Below are 7,940 nucleotides of genomic sequence, written 5' to 3' on the forward strand. Positions count from 1 at the left end.
ATAAGAAATATATTTGTATTGTCTGATGAAAGAAATTACACGTTATAGTTCCCTGGAGAGTTAATGATATCACATAGACACGTATATACCTACAAATTGTCGTTTTGTTTCTCAAAATCACGACTGGTCATACAGTCAAAAAATCTGAAATCGCTTCTAGAATACTGTCAGTTGTAGACTGTTCGTACAGTAATTTATTTTGGGATCCTCAAGGAAAACATATTTTATTATGGGAAATACGAACATTCTACTGAAATACGAAAAGAATATTGAAACATCATATATTTAACTGTAAACTGATGCAAATATTTGCAACGAAAGACCATTTGCTTTGTACTACGAGGGCAAAATTATCCATCGATTTCACTTTTTTTCTATCAAGTTGGTGTGATGCACACGTATATTTTATATTCTAATGCATGTTTTTGTTACAGTTACTAATATTTATGATGCTAAATATATCATGAAGATGTTCAAAGCACTTTATAGATATAGGAGTAAACAAATGATGAGAAAAGTCACCGTAGGCAAAACCGTCCTGTTAGCCAGTTGGAAATCATCGCTTCGAAAATCGTGACTTCCAGATAGCGTACAGAATAGTATCTACACTGTGAGTATAAGTTATTCTAGAAAAGCTTGTTATGAACATGACATTCCTTTATCTGTCTTTTTAACTATAATTGCTGGCATTTGTTTTCCATCACATAGCATACTATTAACAAACACAAACAAACAAATAAATTGCTGCTTTAGAATGATTTGGCCTTCTTCGGAATGTTAAGCATGTTGAATTTCATGTTTGATTTTGAAGTCCACAAACACTGTGATATACGAAGTTACCTTAAAGTTTACCATCATGTATAATTCGAGATGGTGATACGGAATATTTATCAACAAGGTCTTGGTATCTTCCGATGAACATTTTTTTTACCAAAAGCAAGGAACCTTCTTTGGCACACCCCTGGTTCATCAACTCTCCTCTCAGTCACGAGTGATTGAGTAACAGCTTCAAGGTCCTGAATACCGAATGAGTTGGGAAATGAATATCTGAAATGCAGGTGCAGTTTATATTTCACCACTAAGGTTGGGAAAATTGAAAATCAAAATCGTCTCGTTTGTCATAGACTCTGGTACTGAGATCACTACTCATGACAAATTCGAGATACAAGTCTATCAAGAGCCTGAATTACTCGCCTGTATCTTTTTGTTTCAATCTTTCATCAATTAAATTGAGAAAGGAAATGGGGAATGTATCAATGCGACAACAACCCGACCATCAACAACCGGAGCAAACAACAGTTGAAGACCACCAATGAGTCTTCAACGTAGCGAGAAACTCCCGCACCCGTAGACGTCCTTCAGCTGACCCCTTAAACAATTATGTATACTAGTACAGTGATAATAGACGTCATACTAAACTCCGATTATTTTTGTTTTTCAAAGCTATTAATAAGTATAATAAGTGATGTAAAAATTCCATTTAATAGTTATCAAAGGTATCAGGATTATAATTAAGTACGTTAGTCACGCGTTTCGTCTACATAAGACTCATCACTGACGTTCATATCAAAATATTTATAAAGCCAAACAAGTACAAAGTTGAAGAGCATTGAGGATCCAAAATTCCAAAAAGTTGAGTCAAATACGGCTTAGTATAATATATGCCTGGGATAATAAAGTCAATAGTTTTTCGACAAATTCAAAATTTTGTAAACAGGAAATTTACAAAACATGACCACATTATTGATATTCATGTCAACACCGCAGTGTTGACTATATATTGGACTGGTGATACTCTCGGGGACGAAACGTCCATCAACAGTGGCATCAACCAAATTTTCTTGATATCTGTCAAACTTTTTTTCAAAAGCAAACAAATGCATTTCCCCCTATATTCCACTTAAGCCGTAGTGACTATGTTTCTTGACCGAAATTAAGACTTGTGGATATAGTCTTTGTCACTTGTAACTTGTGTATTTCAAGAGACTTGTGGATATAGTCTTCGTCACCGGGAACTTGTATATTTCAAGAGAATTGTGGATATAGTTTTTGTCAATGGGAACTCGTATATTTCAAGAGACTTGTGGATATAGTCTTTGCCACTTGCAACTTGTGTATTTCAAGAGAATTGTGGATATAGTTTTTGTCAATGGGAACTCGTATATTTCAAGAGACTTGTGGATATAGTCTTTGCCACTTGTAACTTGTGTATTTCAAGAGACTTGTGGATATAGTCTTTGTCACTTGTAACTTGTGTATTTCAAGAGACTTGTGGATATAGTCTTTGCCACTGGGAACTTGTATATTTCAAGAGACTTGTGGATATGGTCTTTGCCACTTGTAACTTGTGTATTTCGAGAGACTTGTTGCTATGGTCTTTGTCACTTGTAACTTGTGTATTTCAAGAGACTTGTGGATATAGTTTTTGTCAATGGGAACTCGTATATTTCAAGAGACTTGTGGATATAGTCTTTGCCACTTGTAACTTGTGTATTTCAAGAGACTTGTGGATATAGTCTTTGTCACTTGTAACTTGTGTATTTCAAGAGACTTGTGGATATAGTCTTTGCCACTTGGAACTTGTATATTTCAAGAGACTTGTGGATATAGTCTTTGCCACTTGCAACTTGTGTATTTCTAATCAAAACTGAGTGGAAAACCACGGCGAGTAGTCCGATATTACTCAGACGTCCAACGTCTGTTTTGCCAGACAAGCTTGGGCCGTGGGACGTTAGAGCTCATCCCATATCAAAATGTTTCCAAAATAGATGCACAGCTTCGTTGCTCGTGGAGCCGACTGACGGTCTTGGGTCTATATAAATCATGCATCAATTTGTTCATTTCATTTATCTCTTCATTTATGTAAGTTTCATCTACCTGCCACCCTTTATTTTCTTATATTTGTACAGTTTTCACTGATTTGACGACGTTAATCCCAATCTTTTAGAAAGGAACGCTAGCCAACCAACACGTTAAAACTTTTTGAACTAGTAGTAAATAAGTATTCCGCTATCTATTAATGTAAAGTAGCTGCATACGATAGGTCTATATTTGTTTTTAATCAGATTGCAACTTACTAATTTTTTCCTAATACTACATAACTTGATTTTTTTTAATGTATATGTAATGTTATATCGCGTTTCTCAAGATTTTTTTAAAATGAAATGCCAAATTGTTTCATGCGCGTGTTACACTGTCAAATTGTCCTTAAGTTATATATCTGTTTTCGTTTGTACAAAAAACTTGATTCATTTAGCGCTTTTTAGCTTGACTTTCTGTTGCATAATCTATTTTGGATATTCCATGATTCAGATAAAAATATAAATTTGTTAAGGAGTACCGCGGGATAAAAGGTAAATGTAGCACCCCTGAAATTAAAAATATCAAAGTATCGAATAAATTTGGAGAAAATTTAGAAAATGAACACATAAAGCAAAAATTCAATATCCAGTCAAGTACTTGCATAAACAGATCATTCCCAATCATTTAATCAAAGTCATGAAGTTGCTCTCCTTAATGATGGTAATATCGAATGGATATCATTCATCCAGCAAAATTAAATGCATTTTAAGGATGAGAACGTCTTGTTAATGCGATATGAATTTAAACCCTAACTTGTATACTTGACCGACACGTTGAGTCGGAAATTTATCGCGCTTGTTCATGGTACAAAGGAATACAAATCACACAAAATGATTCCGAGACGATCAGTTTAGTGTATGGCGAATTTTGTCAATGTGCTTCAATATCGAAACAGTAATTATACAGAACAAAATGAACAAGATGAACTTGTCATTTTGTACATATGGTCCGAGACCACCACAAATATAGTCCCTAGTGTTGACAGTGGGTTACTTGCCATTAATTTTTATACCCCTTCCAAATTTATTTCTCCATGTTCACTGCCTCAAATTGCAAGAAGGGGGATGAAATTACACTGTAAAAAAATTTGGGTCCAGAATTTTAAAGGAAAGTAGTGATTTGGTCCAGCTGAAAAAGGTTGAAAATGAGCACTTCGGAAGCTGTCAAAAGATTTCAAGACGCCCTAAACATAAAATTGTCCATATTTTGAGTTAGAGACGATGAAGTTTTCTATAAATTTGATATAATTTGTCCCAAAAGTAGTACAACTCACTGTAAAAGTTTCTTTGAGAAAGCGCAGGTGGGATTTTTTTTATTTTCATTTATGTTCTAAAAGAAATGCACTACGAATTAATTGTGTTCTCGGACCTAATATACCAAAGGGAAACGATGTTTGAATCAATAGTGTTTATTGTTTTCATTGCATTTAATAGAAAATGGAATTTTGAGGCAAATAAAGCCAACATTAAACAACAAAAACAAAAAACTAAAGGCTTTATTACAAAGATTTTTTGGTTATAAATTTTTAAACATAAATTACTAACTCACTTGTTTGTCCATTATGTGTTAAACTGGGGTCACACATTCATGATTTTTACTGCCGTCCTGACAGGACCATTACCGATTAAAAGTTATCAAAAGTCTAATGCGGGGTTCACACCATGCCGATTATTGCTCCCGTTTGAGATCAGACAGCGATACGAAACGAAAAGTGAAAAAAGTCGGATTACTATTCTCAATTATCTGGAATGTCCTATCATTGTCTGAACGCAGTCGTTTAATTTCGGAACAGATGCCTACGGGTCGAGAAGGGTCCAAATAGTTCTGCGAAGCACCCCGACCGTTAGGTGCGTCCCGTAACATTCGGGGAAACTCAGCCGATTTAGTCTAGTCGGATTACAATCGTGCCTATGTCGTGACAGATTCTGCTGTATCGGATCAAAATTCTAACAATGTTCTGTGTATTCTGGACGGTGTCCTGTGGAACAGGAATGATCTGGAGAAATTTTTCATTGCTGTTTTTCTGCCGATTGAGTCCAGATTGCATCCAGATCTTGTGAGGATCGCAACCGTTTTTTCCGAAACCGTTCCGGAACAGTCCGGTTATTAATACGAAATTCGTCAATAATATACCCACGTCAGAGTCCCGACACTTACAGAATACAATACGACTGAGACCAGACAAAGCCGTTTGCAATTGCGATAGAGCGGACCTTTATAGGATAACGTTCCGACAGTACCTGTTCAACCAAATTATGTCGACAGTTTTCGAACGGATAACTTCCGTCAGCGTCGGTTCACTGTCTGGTCACTGTCTGATCTCTGTCGGATTACATGCGGTAGAATCGGGAAGCAGTCGTAACATACTCGGTCGAATTTTACCTGGCGAAAGATAAAAATTGGATTAGAAGCGGATTGAGAACGGGATTAACGGGATAAATTCGCTTGGAAACGGTTGAATATCGATGCTTCCTGAACAATATCTGATTGTTGTCGTGATCAAATTATTTGTTTTACAAATTTCACAAAGTCCTTTACGTTTTTAACAATTCAATAAGCTTCGTGGTGAGTCACTTAAGTCAAGCGCACCCTTGAAGTCTATATCATTCTTTTTTTAACCAACATTGTTATTTTATACTTGTCTAATTATGCCCGTGTCCCGCTGTCCCGATTTTTACGTCGAAGGCAACACGATTATGGAAATTTTCAAAATCGGGACTGATCGTATCCAGATCGGGCTATTCGTAGTGCCATCTTTAACCATCGTAAAAACATCAGCCACTTTTTCTAGCCTTCGGGGACAACTTCGGGAAGCGTTCTAAATTTTTTAACATGTTAAAAAATCCCCGAAGGTGCGTCCGATGTTGAGGGTTCGTATTGAGTTCGTATCACCATCCTCACCATCGTAATTTTACCGGGAATGCACCTTTGAACATCGTATTGCATTCGTGTTTCCATCGTTTCCATCGGGCAGTTTTGACATTACGATGTCTACACGAATTAATCACGAAGCTACCCGAAGGTCTTACGATGGCAACACGACTTCGTGAAGACCTCGTAATCCCGTCGTGTTGCCATCGAATAAAACAAGATGGAACTACGACGGCAATAAATCCAGCAAAATGTAAGTTCATTTTCGCGCTAAAATACATTTAAAGTGCCATGCGCGATATGGACTGGTCAGTCTAATACGACAGTTAGGAAAAACGTTCACAAAACATGGAGCTCATATCATATGATTGTATGAGAACAAGAAAGGCGACAGCGTTGTTTCTATTTTAAATTCAAATGGAACAAAAAGAGCAGCTTTTACAGGCTCAGGATTTACTTTTACAAGTAAAATATTATTTTTTGTCAATTTTTCATATCAAGTAACATAATGAAAATCATAAACGCGCCTCGTATACAAACACCGCAGGAACACGTATATAGGGAAACCAACTTTTTCTTCATTATTCTGATTTTTTATGTATCGTCTGAGTTATTGTCACACTAATGTTTACTCCATAACCATTTTGTTTTCTATATGTCATATTTTGCTGCATTTGTTGCTTTCCCCACATCCTTCCTTTTGTCTATATTATTATGATATTCTCCTGGAAAGAGCTCTTTTTGAATTAAAGGGATCGACGAACCCATTGCCTTACCTTTAAGATAGATCAGTATACATGGGTATAATTATAAGTGATTATTCAGACTAGTGCACACTTTATTCAGTTCAAACACGGCAATGCCGAATGTGGCATCCCCTCGTACGTAACATATTGGGGACAAATATATGGACACTATATTTGTATATATGACACATGCAGAAAATGGTAAATTGAATATGCATATTTGATACACAAACTTTCTGTTTTAGAAATCAACCAAAACATTCAGTAACTGGAAATACCTTTAATACTGTCTTTAGAACCAGCAGGTAAAAAAAATGAGCAACCAATTTCCTGTGTATTATGCTATTTCAAGGAGAAAAAACAACTTCATCTGCATGACCTTGACCTTTGGCATTGAACGTAAAAAATGTCAGATCTTTACAAGGAGGAACAATATCCCAACTGTGGTTAAAATCTTTTGAAGCATATTGGTTTTAGAGTGTCTACAAGGGTGATATTGCCTTGTATAACAACTGCCACTGTGACCTCGACCTTTGAACTTTAAAGTCAATAGCGCTTAAGATATTCTTACCGAGTAACACCATACCAAGTTTTGAGCATTTTGTTTCTAGAACCAGAAATATAATGTACAATATAATATATATTCAATATTGATCAAGCAATTTAAAACGCGTGATGCCTTCGGCATATAATTTAAATGCATCGTAAGCTGTACACGACGTCTTTTATACATCGTATGGCAAGCGCGCCATCATAGTAATCCATCGTGTAGCCTTCGTAATCCATCGTGCAGGCTTCAGCTGAGATATGAAGCTTATATACCTGTTTCGGTTAGCCTTCGTATGTCCATCTTTTGCTACCGTATATAATTTCGGCACCATCGTATAGACTTCGTTATTCATCGTCCTTGCTTCGGTCACTTTTTGGTATTTGAACGAGATCGAGACCAACTTCGTACGAACTTACAATTTTCGCATTCGGGTGTCCATCGTATATAAAAATCGGGTCAGTCTGACGCGGGCATAATGGAATTCGTTGCTATCACTAAATGCAATAACCCTTTTTTAATTGAACACCGAATTGTCAAATAAGAAGGGAAAAGCTGTGGATTTTTTTATAAAATTTTAGAGAAGCAGCAAATAACATTTTGAAAGTCTTCGGTTTTACTCGGTTGGGGTTCGAACCCACGAACCTCCCCGAATAGAAGCAAATACGATACCACAAGACCATCGAGTAGGTTTTTGCTCATTTAGAGATAAGTAACTTACCATAATCAAACGTCACAAGTAACAAAATGAAAACACTTTTAACATTGTTCATTGTTGTAATCATATTTCCAGACTAAATGTCACTTTGATTCCCAAAGTATTATGACAAATAACAATTGAATCAATTATTATAAAATGTGTTACTTTTAGCATAAATTTGAATTGGAAACACGTGTTAACCTACAAAGGGTGT

The sequence above is a fragment of the Mytilus trossulus genome, chromosome 2 (genome assembly GCF_036588685.1).
Source record: "Mytilus trossulus isolate FHL-02 chromosome 2, PNRI_Mtr1.1.1.hap1, whole genome shotgun sequence".
Classification (NCBI taxonomy): Eukaryota; Metazoa; Mollusca; class Bivalvia; order Mytilida; family Mytilidae; genus Mytilus; species Mytilus trossulus.